Genomic DNA, 27,372 nt, shown 5'->3' on the forward strand with positions numbered 1-27,372 from the left:
TTAACAACCTTTATACTCCTACGATGGAAAATTGTATCTAAACAATAAATTGACCATTTTTTATAAAGTCTACGATCTTCTGCACGGTGTTCTGGAACCTGGCGAAGTTTACTTTGGCTTCCTCCGAGGATTTCGATTTGTAAATGGCAGTGGTGTAGGCGGCTGTCAATTCGGTGACCAATCTTTGTACTCTTTTGGCGGCGGCTTCGATCGAACCTGACGGCGTTTTGATGCTGTGCGCTATCCTTACGATTTCCTCTTTGATGAGCTTCACTACCTGCTCGTCGTCCTTCTTGCTCGACGTCTCCGTGGAAATAATATGAAAAATCTGTCTGATGGCTTCGTCCGCTATACCTAAAATAAAAGCTTCTTGAAACAACGAATGATTCGATTTTCCTTTGTATTGATTTCCCTCGCGCAGCTTTAAAATTCGCCGAAGTAACCTTTGATTCTCTCGCTTTATTCTTTTCAAGTTACTACTTTGATTTACTGCTTAGAAAATTTGGCAAGGAGGAACTTCTGCCAGTTTCATATTTTATCGTTTCTTGAAATATTTGGTATTCAACCTTGAATAAATTAATTCTAATGAGATTCAACCTACAAAATTAGTGAAAGCTATACTTTGTATACGCTACTGATCAAAAGATATTTGCACAAATCTGCACAGTCTACTTTTGAATCATTACCTTCGCAGAATCTGACAATTTAGAAGACAGTTTTAATTAAAAAGTAAAAAATATGTCTATTAATATGCGTAGTACGTATTTCACTAGAATCGAGGAAATTACAGCAGATTTTTTTTAGTCGATAATGTATATAAAATACTGACTGCACTTATTTTTCAAAAATACCGAAAAATTCATTGTAGAAATTCTCTGACAAAGAAATAATTATTGCAACTTTTCCCTGATTCGAAACCATTTGAAACTCCTTCAATAGAAATTTAATATTTCACGATTTTGACATCCAAGAATTTTAATCTTAATATCGTACAATTACCCTTAATTTCCCTGTCAACCTTAATACTATTCTATCAATATTACTCTTAATTTTGAAGAACAATTCCACTCTTCTACTCTTAATTCTATATTTTTTATTTCTTTAAAAACACGTTAAGAAGACATCTCCAAATAGTTAACCTTCCAAAAATTCTCAATATATTCCAAATATACACAATAGAAAAAGAATCGAAAGATCTTTACAAATCAGCGAAATTTCTCTTATCGTTAACTTTACGAAAGAATCTCATGGATTATCGAGGAAAGAATATTTCGTTCACCTGGTGCCGCTACCTTGCCCTCGATCGATCCACGTGAATCAATCCCGCTGGATCGCGGCACATTGCAAGTTGCAAGAACGATCGTGATCGTTGCGAGCTTTGCCATCCTTGAACGTTCCATCGGTCGAAACTGCGGGTCGTACGACATTCGATTTTCTCTTTTTATACTTACAGCTAGCCACGTTGTGGTTCGTGTGCATCGTCGTATGATGTAAATTGTAATTTCTCGTTCGTTGTCGGAACCGATTATTACGAACGATCCCGATGAGTGTCATTAAAAGGAAAAGACAGAAGGGAAAGTGGAGCAACGTGACGTAGGAAAGTATATTGTTTCGCGGTTTACTTTGATTTTCATGGTGATCCATGGAGGGAGAAGAAGCTACTATACTGGGGAAAATTGCAGCCACGTGAAAGCGCCAAAGCGGTTTGCAACAGTCTACGGCGCGTTTTCGTCGAAATTGCTATGCGTTTTGGATGCTACGAATTGGATTTTAATGAGAATTTAATTGAGACTGATATTTATAGATTTTAATGAGAATAACGCTTTGCCTTTGAGTCAAAATTCTTTTTACATTTGTGGCTAAGGATTTTAATTTAGGATTGTTAGACTTGTTAAACTATAATTTTTACTAATACTATAATTTTTTTTACTAATTAAAACGAAACGATCTTCGCTACAATTTAGATAGAATATTATTTTAATAATGTAATTCTAAATAAAGATTAAAGATGCAGAAACAATCTTCGAACAAAAGAATTGCGAACAACTTTATAAAACAAAGAATAATCTTACTCTATTGTGTCATTTAAGTAAACCCAGCAAAATTACCTGAATCAGAATTTAATGCTAGAATTACCAGACTCATCAAAACGATGGACTCCAGATTCGTCGATCTTCGAGCTGAAAATTAAAAGCGAAATGGTGGCTTTAAATTCTATCGCGTTTCTTACTGCAACCTCCTTTAATATCTCGTTTTAGTTTTCCTCTTTCAAATTAGGAAATAAAATTTGCGCAAAATTCTTACGAAGTTTTTACGATATTTCCAACGATCCAGCCGACTTTCCTTCTGTCATATTTCATTTTAGATTTTTTCCTCCAAAAATTGTGACATGAAATTTGTGTCAAGTTATTTTTGTATAATGTTATTGTGTGAAGATTCTACAATATTTCGAACGATTCAGGCGACTTTCCTCGGTTAGGACAACGGGCTCAACAGGTCGTCGGTTCCCCCTCGAAAAACGCAGAACCAGTGCCGATGCTAGCCGGCGGTAAAAGTGCGTGAACATAGGGAGGGAGTGCATCCAGCCATGATTCCTCTTCACCGATTTTTACCCCCTTCCTGTCCCCTGTATACCATACTCCCCCATTGAAACGGCGGCTCGATGGCTCGCGATTAAAGTCTGCAGTGGTTTCCAGAATTCGTGTTTCGCAAAGGACGATCACTTTCACCAACGACTGTACACTATGGACTATACACGAAACCATTTTATATATTACTTTGATTTATCTGTTTTATACTTGCCACTGCACAGTTAAAACTACGTGTTTCTTCGAATTAGTTATAGAATATTTCAATTGTATATTTGAAATGTCGTTTGACAACGTTTGAAATGTTTGAAAATTCTTCGGAGCAAGCTAGGAAATTTTCTGCTACATTTTTATTGAACCATAATTTCACAGATTCTATGGCTATCTGTTTTTATGTAACGATTTCAATGAATATTGTGATTTTCATTTAACAGTAATTTCGATAGATCATGGTAGCTGTTCCTGTACGATGTATACCTATGTGATCTAATTATTTCTATAATATTGGGTTGTCCGAAAAGTTTCTTTCGTCTTATGAGGAAATAATAGACGCACAACGTATTTTGTTTTATATTACTTTGTCGAATTACGTACGGTCCATTTTGTTTCGTTGAGATAAACACCGTGACATTTCACAGACTTGGTTTCATGTTTATATGAATGTGCACTGCGGTAAAACACGCTTGCGAAAGAAAGACACTTTTCGGACAACCTAATACAAGACGTGTGATAGAAATTCTAAGCAACTTGGAGATGACTGCGGATATTTATATACTTGTGTCAGATTCAGAAGATTGAAATATACAAAAATATAGAAAATGCATGTGACATGCAAAAGTATCGAAAATATCCGAAGTACATTACTATTTGACAATATCTAACGAAATAACGAATCGAATCTGTATTTGTTCTAACAAATCTATTTCACGTTTCCCTAGAAATTCTCATCGAACTTACGGCAGAGAAATTACAGCGAGTGCAGTAAAAATTTAATCTAAGAATGTAATTTAAACCGTTTGTACACAATTATCGACCAGTTTCGTAATACTATCGGCTACCATTCGAAGAATCAATTGCATCCGAAAGATTTACCACACGAGCATAAAAAATACCGCCATAGAGGGAAAAAAAGAGATTGCACGTGGAAGGCCGAACGAAGAAACGCAATTTGCACGATCATTTTCCTTGATAAAGGCATCGAAACGTTGATTTCACCGCGTTTGCCTTGTAATTTCCAACTTTTCGACTCGGTTTGCGCAACGAGACTCGCCTCCTCGTACGAGACACAAGAGTGTCCGCGGCTGGGAAAACGCGATACAGTGTCCGATTAGCTGTCGCAATGTCTCGGCTAGGAAAAGCTGCACGCGAAAGGAGACGCCGCAGGATGTCGGGATAATACACATTATAGGCCGGCCATTATTACGCAGGAGCTCCCTGGCTCTTTCTACGTGCGCAACGCCGAGCCGGAAGGCCGACTCCCGCGTGTCTGCTTTTCCTGCATGAATGAAATGTAATTTAAGCTTACTCAAGTACCCGTATTTCCATTCATCCCACATTCGCGTGTTGAAGACTCCTACGTTTGATCGCCATGGGGGATGCACTCGCTCACTGAAATCTGTCGGAGTTTTCGTTTGAATACCTATCGTATGAATCCATCTTCGACTTAGACTTTTAGCCGATTTTACGTTAGATTAGATTTTTATCGATTTTGAGACAGGAGGTTCGATATCTTTTTTTATCTTGTGAGATGCTCCATGTATTTTAGAATTTTTATAGGTCGAGGTACAATTTGGTTTGTGAAAAGTCGTCGGGATTTTGTTTGGACATCTACGCTCTACGAAGATAGGAAGTTTGGAAACTTTTTTTATTTTCTGCCACGCTTGACGTATTTTACAATATTTCTCCGATGAAACACGGCTTGGTTTATGATTATTTGTCGAAGTTTCGCTCGATATACTCCGCAATTGATTTAAAACTTTATCGAGTTAAGAAAGTAGAATTTATTGGCTTTAGGTTGAAGTTTTGTAAGAAACACAAAGCTTAATCTATTTTGTCCGATGTTCACAGTATTTTTCAATTCCTGACAATGGAATACATCTCGGTTTATAAACATTTTCCACGTACAAAAGTTACAATTTATTCTATATCCTACAATGAATTTGTTTCCAACAGAGTAATATATTTACTTACATGAAGATATACATCTCCGTCTAAGAAGAAGAAGAATATCTCTCAAAGACAAATAAAATAAAAATACAAATCGTCTCGTCCATAAAGAAATACCACGATCCTCGAGAAACTCTACTTCCGGGACCCGATCCACTTCGTGTCTCACGCACCGAACTCTCGTTTCTCGAGGAGCAGATCGAGGAAGAAAGGGGTCTAACAAAGAAAGAAAGAAAGCAACGAAGAAAAAGAAAAAGAAGTAGCGAAGGAAGGGGGAATGAGAAAATCGGCGCACGAGTACCTCGATAGACGGGGTCAAGCCGACTTCGGTGGAAAAGAATGGCAGCGTTTAAACGGGGCTTAAAGTCATCGCGGACGTAATCGGCCCTGTCGATCTTCGGTGGCCCTCTCCGGTACCATAATCCCGCACCGAGAAGCGGCGTCCATTCAGCGGCTCTCCACACAGACCGATTGGCATTGATCATTGTGTCTCACACGATCGGCTCATAATAGGCCACGTCGTTTCCATCGTTCCCCGTTGCTGATACGAGAATAAAGAGTCTCGATCTTTTCGGCCTCGTTTCTCCTTTACTCTCGTGCTTCTTCTCCTTCCCATTTTTGTATCTTCGTACGTGTGTACTCTTGCGAGTGTGATCGTGAGGACTTGGAACATCGACAGAGTATTCTCCAAAGGGCGTCATCCCGAGTCTTGCAACGGGGGTGCCGCTGATAAGATCGTGATCGATGGTACGAGAGATCGATATTTCGTTTGTTCGGTTTCGGCTGGAGAAATCGAGGATTTTTCTGATTCTGGCCTCGTCTGGCTTTTCTCGTATGGTAATTTAACAGCTAGTAATATCGGTGAATCGACAAGTGACGAACTAAGAATGCAAAGGAGGAATATGACAGATACATTTCCCATTTCTTTATGGGGGAGAAATTATAAAATGTACAGTGCCAAGTAGTTTTGTGTTGTCAAAATTGTTCTTTCGGTTATTTTACTCATTTTGGTTTTGACACTTATTAGATACGTGTGATTCTATTAAAATATTGTTTGTTCCAATAGTCACAGCTTTGATTGTTATCAAACTTTGTCGTCTATATATTCGAATCCAACGGTTTCTTCTCACTTATGGTCTTTTTCTATCAAAATATTCCTTTTTAGTCATAAAGTGACATGTAAATGGGTAGATTAACAGAAATGTACCGATCATATTTTTCCCCTGTGATTTTCAAACATACGGTGCGTTATAGATTTCTGCTGCATAAACAGTTCCTTCTAAATTTCACAATTTTACGTGAAATACAACGATCAATTTGTATAATTTGCAAAATTCGATCATAAAATGTTATTTCGTTACCAAACATGTTACTGGAATAAAGAGGAATTTATTGACACTGGTAACTTGACTGACTCGTGACTTCTAAAATATCGCTGATAATTAGTTCAATCGTGAAAGATGATTTTGGTGTTGGAATTTTGGGAAAGTTGAAGTAGATTGTGCGCCGGAATTGCAGGCTCCCGACGATTGTAGGCATCTCGTACAGAGGATTCGTTCTCTATCTTTATTTTCCTTTCTGTGAGAGCCGTTTTTCATTCCTTAGTGACTTTGGGTATCAGGTTTGTGGAATCTGAGAATGTTGGTTAAGTTTTTTTCGAGTTAATTAATTGAGTCGTGTCTCTGATTTTGGTCGATAATGATCAGACGTCGGCAGTTCGGTCCCGTTCTGTGAGAGAACAAAGATTTCTATATCTAGGTAATCTCAGCTGCTTTCGATTCACCGTGAAGCGAGCAAAAAGGCTAGTGACTCAGCTCTGTAAAGAGAAATCAGGCGACAAATCGATCGCCGGACTTAATCCTACGGTTTCGTCCACCTGCCTCTCAAATCTATTTTCTATATTATCCTTACATCGGCCGAGAAATCCTTCTGGCAATCTTTTACAGTAATTACGTCAACTACAAATTAATATTTACATTGCACACAACAGCAGAAACTTTGTTAATAATTTCCATACAAGTAGATAAATAGAATAATTGAGAAGAACAATAACAGAGAATAATTGTTCATTTTTTTCCCAGACAAACAAAGCATCACTCTAGCATCTTTAATTGCCGAGTACGTTCGAAATTTTTCTAAACAAGATATTTATCATAATTTTTATATGCGTATCTGTAATTATGTGACGGAAGATTTACATGTAATTGCAATAAATCACCAACTCGCGGATGTCGTGATCAAAGATTTTATAGAACCGGTTAATTTTCAAATTCAAAAATAAATCTGAATGTAGATTTTTTACAAGGATCCCATCATGTTGCGATTGTAGCTCCCAATTACTATACGGAATGTATTATAATTTAAAAGGTTGAAAAATTCGACAATAGTCGTTCGATTGTGCAATTTCGTCAATTTCAAAATATTGAATGGAATAAGTGAATGGAATAAGTGAAAGATTACCACGGAGATATCAGTTTCATAGAAGTTTCAGAAATGTCGCTATTTAGCGAACAATCACTATACCAACATAGGTGGGCAGCAGTGAAATAATTTTACAAATTTCATGGCTCCTTTTTCAAGTGGGAGGTCCTGGTGGTTTTTTGTAACGATTAACCCATCGTTGAAACCCATGCCGAATTTCGTCTTCCTGTCCCACTATTTCGAATTAACTCAGCAAAATCCCGTTTCTGTCAGCCCTGCAACGCAGTGCCGTTCTAATGCCTCCCTTTCACTTCTCTATTTTACTCTTTCTCTCTGTGCACGACTGTATATTGTTATGTAACATATATTGTATAACCAGTTATCCAACGTGCGCAAACTATGAATATTAATGGTGGACGGATCATTTGCGAAATTAAATTGCCCACCAAAATGCTCATCCTATAATTAGCCGTGCAGCTCGAGCGGGCAAATTGCAGCTGGTTCGTAAGAAATATCGATCCTCTACCCAATTTTTGTCGTAGAATTTATCTTTTCCGAAGATATTTTAGTATAGATAAATCTCAAAATTTTATCTCTTTCTCTTGTCTTTAACGATTATTAATCGTTCTGGCAAGTAAAGCCAAGGTTCATTTGAATTTCAATCGTAAACTCAGCTGTTCAGAAACTACACTGATTATCAGGTTCGTAAAGAATAGGTTGATAAGCAGAAAAAGGTTTTTAAATATATCTTAGAATTCACTGTTATTCAACTATTTGTAAAATTTTGCTATTCAATTTTGCAACAAGTAAACTTATGGAAGCAAGTCATTTGTTTCTTGACAATCGAATAATTTAATAATTTATTTAATTAATCGTGTATTTCTTGAGACATTGGCGACAAGTGGAGTTGATCAATTTGGTTTCTCGATTAATAAAAATACACGTATATAATATTAGAAAAGCAAGGTTTATGGATTTTCAATTCCAGCGTTTGCTCGTCGACTACTTAAAATCATCCACTAAACAACGAGTTAAATTGGAATAATAAATTTTCCGAGAGATTAAAAACAAGAAGAATTGATTTCAATATCGCCATGCTCGTGGTGAAAGGCTACACAAGGAACTGAATGTTCTTTAAAGAGGTTCGTTTGCTTATGAAACGAAATTAAATACCTGTTCACTATCGCCCAAGGGAGCATTCGTTAGCGTGGCTTAATGGCGTTGGGGCGGTTCGTTCTCGATGGATTATGGCGTTTGCATCTTCACCCGTCACGAACGAATTAATAAAGTCGCATGGACCTGCGAGTGTGGTCTCGTCTTTCTCGCGTACGTCGATGCACATCAATGAGCATTCGTTACGAGTATGGTCGTTCTCTATTTTCGTTAACTATGCTGATGAAATTCGGAAGTCATCAAATTAATGAATTTCGAGGATGAGTAGAGAACGAAGGGTAATGAGATGGTTGAACGAAGAATTACGAAATAATTCTTAAATATTGTCATAAGATCAGATGGGTCTGGTACTGATGTCTGGTACTGATAATCGCAGTATTAATTGCTCTGTTGCTTTTATACAAAATTAAAACAAATTTGTTTTCAATTAAGCCAAATTAAAATTCTCTCTTTTAATCCTCGAATGATATAAAAATAAGAAAATTGTTATATTTTTTTCGTATGGTTCTCGCACGGAAAATTTGAACTCCAATGCAGTGATTAAAATTTGTCTTTCAGAATTTCTGAAACTGAATTGGTTTTTTAACCAATTTCCAAAGATCTCCACGATATTATAACGATTGGAAAGATATATTGGAATATATATAAAAAAAAAAAAAAAAAATAAATGATTCACCGATAGAGAGATTTATAAATGCAAGTTGATGAAGAACAAGACGAACAAACGATGAAGTTACGTAAATTTGCTTAATACGACAGCTGCACCGTCCACGGCCATTCTTCATCTCGCGTACGGGCTGTTCTTCTAGAAGTCCAGTCAAACCAGTGTAACACGAAGAACGAAGGCAAAAAGTACAACCATTGTTACTAGTTCCTGTTACCGTCTCCCGTCCACAATACCACTGCACGCTTCCTTTGCAACCGTGAAAAATAATCCGGCTTTGTCTATGATGTGCGCCACAATGCGCCACTGGTGCAAGCTATCGTATAGTCGCGGTTGAAATGCCTTTTCAGGGTAAAGTCGCGTTTTTACAAACGTACCAGTCGACAAATCACACGTATATATGCATTACGTTGCACGTTGAATCGCGTACAAACGAATGATCTTTAATGACGCTGCTCTATTTTATTCTGATCGTGGTCCTTTTTTTAACAAGCACCGAACTGAGATTTTAGAAATCTTGGGTCTCTTTTAAAAGTATTCTGATCACGAATTAAATAATTTAAAAAATTAAGATACCTTTTGTTTGCAAAATTAATTAAAATATTTATAGGATAATTATACACGCAAACTTCGTTTTCGATTTATGAAATATTATGATTTATTCGTCAATTTGCCAACTGTTCCCTTAAAATTACGAGACACTTTACGAGGATAAACATTTTGGATTGCGCGTAAAAAAGAAAATTCCAAAATAAAATAAGGAAGATAAAAAGTATGGACTAAAATTGTATAATCCTCAAAGTATAAAAGATCAACCACTGAATGTCAATGACAGGAGCGTAACAAGACGCGACCGATGTAGAATGTCTTAAACCTTCATCCACTTCCTTCTTACAATAAAACAAACCGCAACAACCATAGACAAAAAGAAGAAGGGAAAAAAAGGAATAAAAAAGATTTCAGGGAAATCCAACGTGAAAAATACAACGACCGGTAAACCAGTCGATTCGAGGACGCTTATACATCGATTTATGTCAGGGCTAATAACGCGGAATCGGGGATAGATAAGACCAGAAGCCGTATTGAAAAGCTCTTATTTAATCCGGTCGGTTCGGGTCTCAGCGTATACGAGCCGATTCAGGGGCGAATTATGGGCGTGTGTGAGGGGATTAATCACTGGACTGCGAGATACACGCGACACAGACACGCTTCCCTGCACCTACACGCGCGATTTACACGCGTGGACACGGCCCAAGGAGGTAGACACGACCGTGCAATTTCGAGCCACCACGCACTTACGCAGCTCGTACATTGATCGACCCGATTCTACGATTTGTCACGCCTCTTGTTCCACACCTAGCTTTCACTGCTTTGCGGATCAGAGGGGGCGGACATCGAGTTATTAGCCTCTAACCGCGATCGACCTGAAAAGCGGGGAAAGAAAAGTTAGAGCGAACGATAGAGAGATGGGTTTGTGTCCTGTATGTTAGTTCTTCGATTTTGTGTACGCGTATTTTTCTGATTTCATAGCAATTTTATTATACGAGAGTTTCGTATAGTAAGAGATACCTTTGTTCTTTCATTCTGTCAACGTTTCCCTGATTTCGCGTGTACGAACTCTGTTTCAGAGTTTCGTTTACCGAGAGATATTCGTTCTTTCATTTTACGGATATTTTTCCCATTTTTTACGAATTTTATCGTACACTTCTGTTTGCTTTTACTTACTCTTACTTATACTTTTTTACTCACTGTATAGCTTTGTTCTTTGATTATACGATATATATGTTTCCTGATTTTCTGGTAATCGTCTTGTGTGATAACATGAAGTATTGGTGATGACAGTTTGTTAGGAGATAGCTATTTCTCGTTTATATCGTAGAAAATCGAGCATTTCTTATTAATCTGTCTCAATGTTTTGGAATGAGATTCGATACGACAATGTAACGAGGGATGTTGCGAATGTTGTTATCGCGAACCTTGAATGAGCTCAAGGTGGAAGTAAATTAAACATATCTAGTGTTAATATGTTTGGTACTTTATTTGCACTTTTAGTATACACGAAGAGTTTCACGTTCTGATCACGATGGTTGTACGATCTTGTTGAGACTGAATACGGTGTAGTAGTTTATTGCCAATTGTTTACCTTTACCCTGACCCACTGGGCACTTAAGGTGTTTTTAGCCTCTTAATGAGATTAGCATCGAAAAGTTTACAGCTTAGGGAGGTAGATAATTCAGACTTCCACAAAAAGGGCAGAGGTGCTGTCCGAGTAATAAACGGACGGCCATTGTAAATCGCAAACAAGAGATGCTACCTGAAAATGCTACCATTCAATTCTATCAATGCTACATTCTTCCTATTTTGTCATTATTCTCGTGCATTTTGCCAAACAATATCGTCAAAATCAACGCTTTTCAATATATCTTATTTCGAATGACAACCACGTTTCACCATCCATATGAAAAATATCTTACCTGTAAACCCCATAAAACTCTATGGACAAACAACTCAGCACGGAAATCTGAATAATCATTGGTCGTTTCCTGGTAATCCAACCGCGAAATCGCCACGTACCATGAAAGCAAAAGGGCAAAGGTATTGGAAAAGTCATCACGACAGATATTGGCCAGTAGCCTGAATTCACAGATGGCGAAACAAAGACGGACGAGAAGGTAGAAACAGAGAAGAGGAGAAGGAAAATCGAAACGAGATTCGTTCGTGAAAACCATCGAATCAACGTTCGACTATAACCTCTTTATTAATACGAATTGAAACGCGGGAATGGCTCTCGTGCCCTGGTAATTTGCGTTCAAGCTGGTCGATCGATATCCACCGGTCGTTTTTAACAATGGGCATTAATATCGATCAGTCGTAAAGACAGTGCGCGACCGTGTTCGGCCGCGCTTGATAAACCCGTTGAATTATCGCCTTTACGACACCTTAACGCTTGTCGCCGATACTTTACTGCAGCTGTTTCCCTTCTGTTATGCAGACACGTTCCTGTCATTATCGTGTGCGCAAAGAATGATCAGGATTATTACTCGTTCCTTTGATACTTCGCTCGTATTTGTTGTAGATTAATTTGTATTGTTTGTGACAGTCTGTTTCTGACTGCCTGTCGCTTACGTGTATTTTCGTGCCAACTATATTGTGAAAGGAACAAAGTATTCCGAGAATGAGATAACCAGAGCTATGTTTTTGACGATATAATTGGAAAGATAGAGCCTCGATAGAAATTTGCTCCTATTCAATGGTATAAAAAGCACTGTACTTTGGACATTTTGTACATTTTTCCATGCTACGTACATTCTGTGTAATTTTGTATTTTTTAATGTGGTACGAATTCATAGAAATTAGTGGTATAGAGATAACTCAAAGCTCGTTAAAATATTCCTGAAGTATTTGTAATTACTCTAAAGATTTAAGAAACCTATGAAATAGAGTGGCTGCAAAGAACGTCTAAAATATTTCTGAAACATTAGCTAACTTCCTTTTACCCTTATATTGCTTATTTAATTTCTTTAACTGTATTTCAACACTTTCAATTTTAAAAGCAAAAAATCCTACGATTTTCAGCTCAAAGAATCAGTCAGAGAATTTAACAGCGAATGATCTGAAATTGAAACTTTCAGTGAGCTAGACTGTGAATTAGACTGTGGTCGAACGTCGCAGTGCGAAGCTAAAATAAAGTAAAGCATAGTTATACTATAGTAGAATACCCACACAGAAAGCCTATATTACTTCCATACACTATACTACTTCTCAGTTTCATTGCCCCATAAACTCAATAGCAATTTTCCTTTCCTCTAGACATTCTACTTCCCTTCTTTATCGAACCAACTCTCATATTTTGAACTTTATTGTTCGCAAGAAACTTCACGTTCCCTTTGTCTCTTCTTCGTCTTGTGCCCGAACACTTTAAGTTCGAACGTGTGCCATAAAGAAAGCACAAATGACACGAACCTCGTCCAGGGCCAACAATCCGTGTCAACTCGAAGTTCTCGAGCATTGATACAGGCCGATAGTTCAGCTCTGATTCGCCGTGGTTTACGGTGCAGTGGGCCAGCGGGAGGCTGCGATACTTTCTCTTAATTTATGATACAAAGCGTGGTGATAAGGGCGCGACCATAGAAATGTCGCATTTCCAGTCGGCGACACGCGAAACGTGTCGAAAGTAAGAGTCGATCGACCGGCCATTGATACATGTAGCCGCTGAGCCAATTTTCGTTTCGGTGTTTCGCCTTTCGAGAAACTCGTGGTTGATTCATTAAGAAACGAATTTCATTCTGTATATTTAGGATAATAAGTTTGGTTCGTGGATGTGATGACTTCTTGTGAGAAATTTGTAGGAAGCAAATTGCATTTTGTGCGATGGTGATTTCTTGTGAAAAATTTCTGCGAAATAAATCTCATTTTGTGGGATAGCGAATTTAGCGTGCGGGATATAGTGATTTCTTGTGAGAAATTTGTGGCAAACGAATTTTACTTTGTCGGATAACGAATTTGGTTTGCAACGTATGGTGACGTTTTTATGGGAAAATTATTGAAAACAAATCTCATTTTTGCAGGACAGTAAATTTAGTTTGTGGAATGTGGCAATTTCTCGTAGATTGTTTGTGGGCTGTGTTTTACGTTTTATGGGGGGAAATACTTCTTGCGGATATTCCGAGTTTCTTCTGGAAAGGTGGAATTATTGAACTAAAATGTGGAAAAGGGAATGTGATATACAAAAGAAAGGATGAGCGAATGCGAGGAATGAAGAAATGTGTGGGTTGGAGAATATCAGAATTGGGAAATGAGAAAGGAATATGAAATATGAAACATGAGAAATACAAAATATCTCCGTAATCGTGATACAACCGGAACAGAGGTGATTCCTCGTACAAAAGTAATTTGTAAACACTCTGTTGATTTTTGCACCCTTAAACTTTCCATAAGCGTGTAACATCTCGAGTTCACTAATAAGATCGTAAAGAGTGGTAAGTTTTTTACCTGGTAGGTTGTAAATCACGGTGAATTCACGACGAAGTTCTTGCTAGACATCGATGATCTTGTTAACGCGATAAATATCGGCATTTTGTCAATTAACGCAACACTATCTCGCATAGAAAACACCATAGCAACGAATAATTACATACAGGAAATCAAGGTATAATATAAGCTCGAGTCGATATAGATAAACTAACAGCCGGAAGTAACGCGAGACATTTCACGCGGATAAAGTTGAAATAAATATTGCTAAGGTATAAACCGATTATGAACATAGGTGGAAAGTTGCAATGAAAAAAAAACATTGTGTAATGCTAGTTTCTGTCGGAAATAGAACATCGCGATGTTTGAGAAGGAAAGGAAGAATAAAAAAGAGGAACTGGATTGGATCCTGTTTTCTGTCCGATGTAACTATAACTTTGATGCGTAGGTTGATACATCCGGTTATTTTATCAACATGTTCAAAGACTAAGTGCATACTTGATTTCAAATAGAATGAATAAAATTAAAGGGTGCAAAAAACGAATGAGAAACTTTAACGGATAAGTCTCATCCAACAAAAAGAAGATAGTTAAATAAAAATGTCAAAATACGAATATGGTAGAAAAAGCGATAAGAAATCCTAATTACGAGAATTAAAGGATTAAGAATTATATGACTTTTGAGAAACACGAGAAGACATAGAACATTGAACAAAGATTACGAAGATATTTCTTTTTCCCTTCATTCAGATGAAATTTACAAGCTTCACCAAGATCTCTATGCATCTGAATTTAATACCGGAAACGAATATTGAAATACCAAGCGTCGAACTATCGCGAAACGAGCCGAGAAGCGGACAGGAAGTGGCGCTGGTAAAAAAGCTCATAGCTTTTTCAATTCCGTCTCTGTTGTTTGCTCGCGACGCCCTCGAAACTTCCGCAAGAAGCTGTCCCGATAATTTCTTTGGAATCCGGTTAATTTTTCCGCCGGCGGAGAAACACCACGGCCGTACCAATCCACGTAATCCCGTGGCCGAGGTTCTTCCTGTGACCATCGGAATCAGGCGTCCTCGTCTTTCATCCCGCCACTTTCTTGCGTGCATTCCGCTCTGATCGGTAAAACCGAGTCTAACAACCTGTCCACCGTCCTGTCAGTCTATGCCACTATTATGTCGAAAGAATTGTTGGATTTTCGTCATTTCATCATTTACCTATCGGCTTTGCCTTTGTGTTAATCTTAGCGTTCTTACTTTTGATCGAAGGACGGAAAGATCTTATTTCTTAATGTTTTCCGATGTTATATCTATACCGGTTCGGAGATCTTAAGACTCCAAAGTAATAAGAAAATAATCTTTAAAGTGATTTCGTGACCTATTCAGTGTAAAGTCATCGAATTAATTTGTAAAACTAATATTTAGATATCTTATGATGTAGATTATCGATGTAGAGATCTGACACTTTAACTTTCCATTGTGTCGGAAGAACATTGCGAAGTCTATATAAATATACAAACAAAAATTTCTATTTCCAATATCAGTAAAAAATACATGTTGGTTAATTTTCAATGGATAATTAAATTTCATACAAATTCCTCATATAAGTATAACGTTTATATCGTTTGATTTTTCTTCGGAATTTTCAATATCTACACATTTATTCCTTGCAATTGTCAAATATAATTCTGTTCGCAACACGATGCCGATATTTCGTACCACTTACTTACTAAATCTTTTTTTCGGCTAACATGGCCTTCGAAACGCTTCGAAAAAATTCGACTGGAAAATACGGTTTACTTTCATGACGTTCTTAGAATCTAGAACTTATAATCGGGTATTTCATCTTCGCGAAACATCGTTAAATCAGAAGCCACGAGAAGAAGCTGCTATCGGTGTTGCGGCTGTTAGGATCCCTGGATCCTTTATACCATGTTTCCGGTCGCGCGGAGGCCGCACGTGACTTCGATACTCTTCGCTTCACCTCAGCTTGCTACCTGTCCCAATTTAATCTATCCGGGGTCCCGACCAGTGGCGATTACCACTGCTGCAGCTCACAACCGCAGCTCTGTTTCGTCTACACGTGTAAATAATACAGCAGAGGGAATGCTAATATCGATATTATAATACGACGGGTTCATAGTAGCGCCCCGAATTATGCCCCCGTTCGAAGATCGATCAAGATCTCACACCTGAAATCACTTTCGGTTACTCCCGTGTGATTCGTGATTCGATCAGCCTTCCCTTTTCGACCACCCGTTGCACCCTTTCGTCTTTTTCTTCCACCGTTCTGGTTATTTTTTGCGAAGAAACTGGTTTATCTGCTCGAATCTTCGATATCGAAGATTCCAGACTTATTCTTTTATTTTATTTTTAAACAAATGTCAACGTTGAATATCGAAACAATACGTTGCAGTAATAGCAAAGGAAATAGAAATTCGCGTGGACGGGGAAACGAATATCGTAACTTTCGTGAAGAAGCTTTGCATATTTTTTATCCTTGGTATTTTAGGCAGAGATAAGAATCGAGTGGAGATTTTCTATATGATCGAACGCGGCCCGTTAAAGATGATTATGCAATCTGAAGCGGGGCAATTTGCATCGGGAAGCTATTTAGCCGGTGGCAAGGCAACGAGAATAACGGGTTAGGGAGGACGCGCGATGTCGCCGTGGATCGTGACTATGCTAATGACGGATCACTGGGTTCATTCATAAGAGAAGAAACTCGCTGAATGGACGAAAGACCCTGGCTTGGCCTCGGTAGTACAATGTGTCTTGAGAACCGTGACATACAGTGGTGGACAGAATGGAAGTTTCAACGATGAAACGAAGAAGATATTTTAAAGATACAAATTTTACAAAACTGAATTATTATAGTTAAAAGCAACAAACGAGGCCATGGCACGTAGTAAACTGACATCCACGAGGAGTTACTCAGCTGAAGGTGTGGTAGCTGTAATTGATTGCGTCGTAACTGTAAAATTAATTGTTCGTTCAAGCGGAGCATGTAGCAATAACGAATAAATAGTATAATATATTACGATCCTCGACATGTGATCGTTTTCTTTTTTTGCCATTTGGTGCTTGTGCTACTTTGTATCCTTGTCAAATCGTTACATCGTCACTAAGAAACAGATAAAAATTAGAAAGCAATTGAATTGTGTTAAACAAATACGTATAACATACTTTCATCACTTCTGATTAATCTTTAAGAATAAGGTAACAAAATGATAATTTTGTAAGGTAAGGTAACAAAATTATACATATATGTATTTAATATAAACAAAAGTCTAAATATAGGGTATCAAAATATTAATCGACAAAATAAAACACAACTAGCTATCCCTTAGTATGACTGTTTTACTTGCCGAACCAAATGTATCTGCGTGCAGTCGTGTCTTGCCGTTTCTCAAAGACTGTAACATTAAAGTATAAAGTGCACACGTATATTTATATTTGCAATGCATGGCGAATAAATCTCAGCAAAATTTGGAAGAAAACATATCTTCCACTAAAAAAAATGAGCAAAACCCACGTAACGTTTCTAAGGTTCATGAAAATCCAGCATATAAACATCGAAATAAAAAGACTCTGCAAAACAGTTAAACTCTATTGAAACGTACGACAAGCCATAGTAAGTCGAATGCGCGACGATTATTGTAGGAAATGTTCGTTTTGTACATTTTATCCGATACACCGTCCTCTTTGTAGCGAGACAAGATCGAAAGTTTTATTGAATAGATCGTTTTAATGAAAGAGGAGAGGATCGTGGTCGGTTCAACAGGTGTTTCAAGCCCGGCAATCGATCGTAGCGTCGACGAAGCTTTCTGCTTCTGGCCATGTCCGAGCGAGCCGACCTCGTAAAAGATGTAGTGAATCGGTGGTCGATAATTAAAGCGACGATCAAAGGAATCGCTTTTCCAGCCGTGACACACCGGTGATTGGCCAGCTGGTGATTAAACGATCTTGTGTCACAGCCACGATTCTTCGTGCTGTTCATGCTCAACCACGTTTCTTATCGGGGCGGACCGAATTGTCCGCGCGAAAAATTGCGCGCCGTGTCACGCTTCGTGAAGTCGCATCGCCATCGTGTTCAACGCTTGTTTTTGGACGAGGCCAGCGGTAGCCGACAATGGCAGTTTCTTCTCGAGTTCATCGAGGAATACACTACGAGTTCCAGTTATTCTTCGGGAAGGAACACTTTGCTCCGCTTCAGGTGCGTATTACGGTTAGAAAAATGAAAATCGAGGCGTTTCGATTCTTTAATTACCTCCGAGTGGTTTAAAATCGTTTTCTAGCTGAACAGACAGAAGGGTCGTGGGATTTTCAGATAATTTCACGGTAACATAGAGACTTTAATGAGTAATCGCCGAGAATAAAGCAAGGGCATCGAGATCGACGAAAGTCGATGCCGTTCCCTTTCGACTGCGTCCACAGATCAATTGCAGCAAAATTGGCCGACTGTAAGTTCTCGAATCTTTCAAAAACTCGAATTAAGATTTGATAAAACACCTGAAATAAGGGCAACAAGCCAAAATTAACATTTTTCCTATCAATGTAATATGCTTGATAAATGTAATGCAAATTATTCTAATTATTTAACCTAGTATATATGTTAATGAATGTATTACAAAGGGAATAATGATTAATTGTTACATAAACTATCAAATTTAAAACTTCTATAAAAGAGAAAAACATAGATCCAAAAATAGAATCCGCTAAGAATAAAATCCAGCTAAGATAAAATCTATTATCTATAAACTCTAACAGAAGTGAACCTTGTTATTCCTATCAACGGTCATCAACGTTTTCAAAATTGCAACACTAAACACTCAGCCCGGCTGTCGAGCTAAACGATATCACAAACGTTCATTGTTCACCGGCTGTAGGGAAGCAAGAACGATCGAATCTATGCGATCGATCGCAGGGTGGAATCACGGGACGTCGACGACGTTACCTAGAAGCATGCAGAGAGCTGTTCGTCACGGTCCAGAGACCGCAACCCTCAGCTCTCGCGCCAGCAAACTGAACAGACTTTGTCGAACCGACGTGAGACAGGTGCGACTGAACACCCTCGTTTCAGCCTTTATCGCTGCTTCGTGCCACTGGAAACGATACTCTATCGTTGCCACCTGCGGACAATCGCTGCCCTTTTCCATCGATTTCCTGTAGATCATGCTCGCCTCGTGATCTCAGACAACCTGTTGAGATGTCTTTTCTGGTGAACTCGTTGGAGAGAGTACTTCTTCTTTTTGCTTACGGCTTGGTGAATTGCAACTTTGTTGCAGAGGATGAGTCGAGAAGAACGAGTCGGATATGTTGGAGCAAAAATGTGTTTGTAGTTTGCGGCTGAAGATCGTTGACTGAGATGCTTCTTCACGTTCGGCTCTTCCTTTTTCAGTGTTTGTTGCCATGGGTCGATTCTTTTTTCGTGCAATTCTTAAGTGGTATCGTTGGTTAAGCCGGTTGTTTCGATTAGATTTAATTCCTCGTAGGCAAATATTTTTTTAAAATTACGATATATATCATAAATAAGATAAGATTTTGGTATATTTATGCATATCTTTGCTACATTTTGTAATAATTCAGTTACATAGACCAGCTAGTGTCTAAGATTTTTGTAAATAATGATATCACACGGTATTAAACTCTTTGTTTTAGAACATCTTATAAAACATAATCCTTGTGTGTATATTTTCTAATCCAAAAGATGGGCTAGTAAAGACAATATTAAAGTCATCGCACGATACTGGAGTTCCCGTTCGAAAAAAATTCATAAATAAAACAAAATCAAGGAATCTCGAGAAAAGCAAGAATAAAATAATCTTTGCCGATCTACGATACGATTCCACAAAATCTCCACACAATGGGCGCCACCGACGTAGCTAACCTTCGCTTCCGGTCATCTAAATCATCGAATTCGGCGACGATATCTTACATCTCGCTAAACAAATACCTTCAACGTCCGGTAAATTTGCTTTCTCCTCGTACATCGTGGGTCGTGGATCGTGGACACGCGTCGCCGACGATCCTATCGATGGACAGGTGCGACCAGGTGCAAAGTTGTTTTCAGAAGCGTGCCGACTACGAGCTCCTAAACTTTATCAGGCTGTCCCGGGGCCGGTTGAAACGGGAGCGAATGCGATCAGACCGATTCCTATCTGAATTTGTTGCAATAACTTGTTCGTGTATCTGGTCGTGTCGCGATCCCTACAGATAGATGTCGCCTGCCGGAATTCACAACTTGTAAAGTCGATGACGAGGCGTTGGATTTATCGAGCCTGTTGTTAACGATCACACGATCTTCCAACGTGATCGTTTGCCTGGGTTTATTGACTGCCAATTATTGGCCAACCGACACGCGTGTGATTTTTCGAATGATGCTTTATTATGGATATTAATTTCATTAATTTTAAATTATTAAAAATTCTTTTTTCAAATTTACGAGATATTTATTCGTTAATTTGTCAGCAGTGCTTTTCATAGATTAGATAGTGTTTCGTATTACATTTATAAGATGTTTCTGAGAATTGGTATTCTTATGAATATAAAGATATGCTTCATGGTTTAGTTATCACGATAAGTATCTTATCCTGGACTTAAATATTTTTCCATTTTTCCATGGTTAAATGTCACATAAATGCGTAAACATTCGCAGTTTAGTGATTTCCTTAGGAGATCGATATTTGTTTAATACTTTAAAAATATTCTAGTATCGAATTTCTGTACCGAGGATTGATAAAATATGGTTTTTTAAATAAAATAATAAATAATTTAAAGAACGTGCAAGTGGATAAATAAATACCACGCATTATGTTTGATTAAAAAAAACAGAGAACAAGTCTGTATAGTAAAGTACATTCATTTTACTATACAATAAAATATAGAAATTAGTAATTATATAAATAGCGAGTACAATTACTATTCGATATTACGAAAATAACGTCCGATCTTCTCTCTATAACTTTTTATTACATTTCACGATTATTACCGAGGAGAAGAAATCTTCTAAGAATTCTGATTTACTAATTAAAAAGAGTACGACCAAGGGACATTAAGTATCGACATTTCCTATTATCATCGTTCTGATTCTCACAAATTCCTTCGTGTAATAAGATGATCGCCGTGGAGTCTTCGTTGGCAGTAAGTTTAAGCGTTAGGTAATTTTCTTTCGACACGGTAATAACGTCGATGACAACTGAGCGCTTCCCAGTACGACCGATGCTTCTCGGTTGGTTTTGCATCGTTGTTTGCCCGTTTGTCGTGGTCATCATCCGTTAGGAAGAATCACAATTCGCTAAGATCCTCGCCGTGGGAGAGTCGTTCGATCTGGATCACCACGAGAAGAATCGCTTCGGGTAAATCGATCCCGCGGCGCGTACCACCGGGTCTGCGAGGTGTGTCACGGTCACTTGGCCAAGAAAACGTTTAACGCTCGACGAAATCGATGAAAACAAAGTCCATCATGTTCCAGACTCTCAGCAAATTTTTCATCTCCATCGACCGAGTTTAATTTAATTACGATTCTATTCGAAACCTTATGACTTTCCTAAATTTGTTAATTCAGTTGTTTTGTAATCGATCACTTTATTAATCACGAAATCAAGGATTAACAGTTATAAATTGATTTTAGTTTCACATCAGCTAGTTCCAACGTGAGAGTAACGTAAAGATAGTTATTTGGTCTTAACGTGAGAATAAGGTAACTTACTTTTTTACAGAAATGGAAGAATATACGCTACAGCGGAAGGATAAATTTTTGGATCAATAAATTGTTATGTTCAGGGTGTTATAAAATTTAGATGTCGTTGGCGAGAGTATGAAGAGAAGAATTAAAAGCAGAAAAAGGACTTTACTAACTATGTTGGTTGTCGAATGTTCTCGTTGGCTCATAGCATCCGCCTGAAACGAAAGTAGGATGATGCGTCTAACGCTGGGCTATCATTTATACAGAAAACGGAGGTGGCCGAGCACAATTTTCACTTCGTTACGGGAGTGAAATTTCTTTTGCATGCGCCGCGCTATTCCGCGCGGAATCGCGTGCAAACGGTCGCGATGCGACCCGATAAATTCGCTTCGGACGACTCGCGCATGTGCGCCGCAATACCGGCGCACGCGAGTCTTCTGACCGGACGTAATTTCACGTTGGAACGTCTTCAATCTTTCCCTTCCTCGTCGTACGTTCTCCGCAAATAAATCCGATAAATCGAATCCCCTGTGTTGACGATGTTTACCAAGCATTGACGACGTTTGAAAGATTGTGGCATTCGAAATTTTATATTTTGGGCAAGTTGGTTTTATACGATTTGCATGATAGAGTGTTCAAAGCATATGGATTCAGTACAGAGAGTTAACTTTATGGTATCTTGAAGATAGAATGGTGTCATGAAGTAAGATTTAATGTTATAGTCCTCGAATGGGAAGCTTGATCATTCGACATGTTTGTAGACATTACGTTTACGAAACTGTATTGCGACAAATAATGGAAAATTCTAGTAGAAAAAACAGATATCGTTCAAGGAACGATATCTATCATATTTTCCTCGATGGTCTTCTATATAAATTAATTGATTCCTGGAATTATTAAGTTTGGGATTAGAAATGAAGAATCGATCAACGAAGTAGTTAAAATATTTTAGATTAGTTTAACATATCTATGACAGGCAAGATTTTTTTATTAATTCAAATAACTGAGAAAGTTACTCGGAATTGCCTTAAACATTATCTATTAAATTCAATCTTGAGGACGATTCGAAGAAGATGGAAGAAATTTCAAGTTGAAATCTGCTTATCATTAAATTTTGATATTAAGACTAAAACTCTGAGTATCTACAACGATTTGTATAGCAACTAAGGTGTGCTCGATCAACCAGGTAATTAGATACTACCATTACTTTCGTATCCAAGAAACGTTTCTTCAAATCAATCTAAAAACTCACTAAACTCAACAACAAGAAGACCAAAGAACAAGCAACGTTCGAACCGAGGGGTCCGCCTGAAAGCCCCATTTGCTTCTACCTAAAAGACCGTTCAACCCAGTAAATGGCAAAGGATACGGTGCCGAACAGGTGCACGAAAGATCCGCCAAAAAAAACCCGTTCAAATCAGTCCGAACAGATTTTGAGTGGTCACATCCTTTATCTCCTTAACCGCTCCCCTCGGCAACGTGTTCAACCTCGAGGAGATTCATCCGAACTCCATCCCCGGATCTGCGTCGTTTCTGAAAGCGGAAGCGGCCATGGTGGCGGTGGCCAGGCCCGGTGACGAAAGGGAGCCAAGGTGAACGAAACGTAAAGAAAGCAGAAAAAGCTGCGTCTCGGAGAAACAGAGAGAACGAAGAGCGTCGCCACCAGGCAACGAGGGGGACCAACTTACGAGGAAGGGTTCTCGGGGGCAGCGACTACGAGGACTACGATGCAAAAAAAAAAAAAAAAGAAATGGGGAACGCGATTCGAAAAAGCGAGACGGAGAATCGGGCCCCGGATGAGACGAAAGAGGAGAAGAAAAAGGGGGAAGGAGAGAAAGAGAGAGAGACGAGGAGAAGCGAGGTGTACGTTTCCTCGGCAGGGAGCCTGGCCAATCGGAGCACGGTGGGCGCCGCGGGTAGGAGGAGACAGTTCCGCGCCGACAGGCGACGTAATCACCCGCGGCCGTGTTCGCCGTTGCTCTCTGGCCCCTCCGGGCCCTCTTCCCTCTCCCTCCGCCCGTGGTTCGGGCCCCTTCAGCTCCCTCCACGAACACGACACGAGAGTGACCCCACCACGGACCCCGAGGAGCTTACGTAGCCACGACGGTCACCGACCAGGTCGCGAACTTTGATCACGGCTTCTACTTTACCCTTCGATTAAAATGATGCTTAAGCAGGTTCCTTCATTTATGGTTGTAAGTGGGGTCGTAAAATGTTTTTGGAACGTTTGCAATGGCTACATTGGGGATTAGATTCATAGGGTAGTTTTAGAATTCGACAGCTTCTAATAATGGGTCCTTCATTTATGGTTGTTAACGGGATCGTAGATTGTTCGTGGAACCTTTGCAATGATTATATTTGGGATTTGCATAGGGTAGTTTTATAGTTCGCCAGTTTCTGTTAATGGGTCCTTCATTTATGGTTGTAAATGAGGTCGTGGAATGTTCATGGAACGTTTGCAACGATTATACTGGGATTTTAGAGTAGATTTGTGAAACAAGTGGAATTTAAAGGATACTGGTTTAAAGTATTTAGCTAGTTGTTTGATCTGGTCTTTAGATGTATGCGGAGAATCGTAGTATTATTTTGGCAGATTACGTAGGTAGGATTGCTTTACAATGGTATTGTGAGATTGTAATTACGTAGGTAGGATTGCTTTACAATGGTATTGTGAGATTGGAATTATTAGAATAACATTGTAGCAGATGTTTGAGAAAACCTTTGGACGATGGTTGTAGGTCGGTGAATTGCTGAAGGTTGAGAATGATAGTAATTTTTAGATATTTGTACGATGCCGTGGTGGTTATTTTGGAGAGTCGTATAAGGCTGTTTGCATAAGACTGTGTAAGATTGGTTTAAAGTTGTATTATGAGACAACAGGAATTGCGATGATATTGCTTAGAAGTTTGAAATGGTTTTTAGATGATGATCGAGGGTTGATGATTGGTGAAAACTAAGGGAACGTTTAATAATATAGTTATTGATAATAATTGAAGTAAATCGTAAATCTACAATTTAATGTGGTATCATAAAGATTATAAAGAAGCGTAATAATATATATCAGGATGATATATTTAAAACGACTCTCGATAAAACCCTGTTAAATACTTATTCACTGTCGTCAGCTACCGAGGATTTGATATATGCGTATCAAAAAACGATCACTGATATTACACATGAAGAGACATACGCGTGCTCGTTTACGTCATGTCGTCTTGTGCAACACCTGGGATCAGTGTCCACTATAAATGTAGCCGCGAGCAAGAAACACTCAAGTGTTTGGTCGATTGATAGGAGAGACAGGTTGGTTAAGAGGTCGTTAGGAGGCTAACAACGTCTTTACGTTTGACACTTTAACCAGAAGAAATGTACAAGCTGCTCGTTATTCAGGATTTATTCATTAGCGAAACGCTGTTCCTGTTCCTTCTTATTTACGACGGAGAAGAAATCCAGACGATTTATGAAACTCAATCTACGATTCGTAATATAACTAAGCTAATTAATTTGTAATTTCGTATTCACAATTTTCTTTTGCTTCGGTAGCAATCAATTTTTATTGAAAAATATTACGAAACTTCTTTAAATCTTGAAGCTTAACCACTTAAGAATCGAGATGATCTCGCGTGCACTGCATCATTCCACCTTATACATTCATGAGGCTCTCGTTTCTCAATTTCTTATCCGTTTATTTATAAATATTTGAAATATTTGAAAAGATTCGAAGACACATCTAAGGTTTAAATATTTTGCCTATTTAAAGAATTTGCCTAGAATTATCTAACGAAAAGTTAGCCAATTAGTATCCACAAGCATCTGGGCCATTTCTATTCAATTTCTACTTTTCCATCCTTGTAGACGTTCTTAATTTTCGCCTAACATATAATTATGAAATGCAATGGGCTCTTAAAAAGAATATTTCCTGAAAGTTGGGCAGCCCGTTTACCGGCCGATCAATTAAAAATTCTGGAATTTCGAATAAATTTCACGCAGCTGCCAACGAACGCCGAGACCTTCCTCAACTTCCCGTTCGCCGCGCCATGCCGCTTGAAAATCTGGGGACCGAACGTGGCGGACCGGTTGGTGCCACGCTCGATCGGGGTGTGTAATTTCGTGTTATTTTCTCATTACACTGAAGCAACGACGAAGATGGGATGTTGCCAGCGGCTGCGTAATCCGGTGCCAAAAGATACCGATGAAGGCGTTGAAACGATAAGTAGCGTACCGTCGGACCAAAACGTGAAATGGGACCACCGTATTCACACTTTCATCACAACGTCGATCCTTTATTATTTCAGGATAAAAATGACGGGACTGTTTTAACACATTCGAGACCGATGTATTTTTTACAAAAATTTTTCAAAAATATTTCTGTATAAATATGGAGTCGCGATCTTCACACCTTCATCACCTGAATTCGTATTTAGTCGATTCTCTGTCACTTCGCGTTAGAAATTAAGAAATTGATGTAACACATTTAAGATCAATGTATTTTCATGTGAATCTTTGTATCTTTTTATACAACTATGGAATTACGATTATTCACACTTTCATCGTCCGAGTTCGTCAGTAGATATTTTATTATTTTACGTTAAGAATTAAGAAATTGGTTTAATACATCGAAGATTGGCGTATTTTTATAGAAAATTTTATATTTTTCTCTATAATTATTGGATCACAATATTCACACCCTCAAATCGTGCGAACTCACCGTCGCTCGACCTCCTTTCAGTTCACAGTAAAAATTAAGAATTCGTATTAATACACTGGAGATCGATCCAAAATATTTTAACAAAAATCTTTCTGCGTTTCTGTACAATTATGACTAATAATTACGTATAAATAGAAAAATTTATGGAGATTACAGAGACCAGTAGTTTCTGAAATCTCCAGCTGTTTAAAAGATCATTAATTATTCTTTATTATTCATATAATTCGGAGTACATTATATATATCTTGTAAATAAAGAATAATAATTGATAATGAAAGCAGAATTTTCAATGGATCGTTCAGTTTGTACTTAATTTTTGTAAAAGTTTTTCAAAAATAAGATCTCATGTTTTAGATCTGTAAAGGTGACTGTTCACAATGTTATCTATAACAGATTCTAGTTGTCTCAACGATGTGCTCGACAGTAACGACACAGTTTTTCTACTACTTTCTCGGTCGAACCAGGTAAGCCACAAAAAGGAGATAATGGAATCTAATCGATTCAATTCCCGTTCGTAGGAAATTGTTTTCTCGTTGTCCCGATCATACTGCATCGCGTGGCTCAGTGATTTCGTAGCGAAACTGTTATTCTACGCTCTGAATTCACCGATCTTCTCTCCGGTACTTTCTCATCCAACCAACTACTCATTACGCTTACCTATCGGTGAACGGATGAATCAATTTTGTCAATAGACTAGTTTCAAAAAGCATTAATATTCTATCCAAATGTTCTCAATGGTATATACGTCTTCAATATCAATTAATTTCTTTGATGCTCTATAGATCTCGTTAAAAATAATTGCTTTACTTCAACTTTCTGATTCCAAAACTGTCCAATTTTTGGGTTCGAACATCGTGGGTTCAAAGCGTAATCATCAATTCGTTGCCTTTTTGCAATTCTTGCGTACAGTTTCCGTCAACTTTTATCACACATCTTGACCTGTTATTTTGTTCGGATACTTTTCTTGATAATTTAGATCGATTATTGCTACCCCATACGAAA

At 38.3% G+C, this 27,372-nt stretch overlaps 1 long non-coding RNA gene across 1 annotated transcript in view; it reads right to left on the bottom strand.

Moving 5' to 3' along the window:
- Positions 1–215: 215 nt before the first annotated feature.
- Positions 216–27,372, bottom strand: part of LOC138181583 (uncharacterized) — a 177,672-nt gene continuing 150,515 nt past the window's right edge. Inside the window, exon 4 of the long non-coding RNA XR_011173537.1 lies at positions 216–354. This is a non-coding gene — a long non-coding RNA (uncharacterized LOC138181583). The remainder of the gene's footprint in view (positions 355–27,372) is intronic.

Source organism: Bombus flavifrons, chromosome 7, assembly GCF_040668555.2.
Source record: "Bombus flavifrons isolate JBK064 chromosome 7, iyBomFlav1_principal, whole genome shotgun sequence".
In the NCBI taxonomy this organism is placed as follows: domain Eukaryota; kingdom Metazoa; phylum Arthropoda; class Insecta; order Hymenoptera; family Apidae; genus Bombus; species Bombus flavifrons.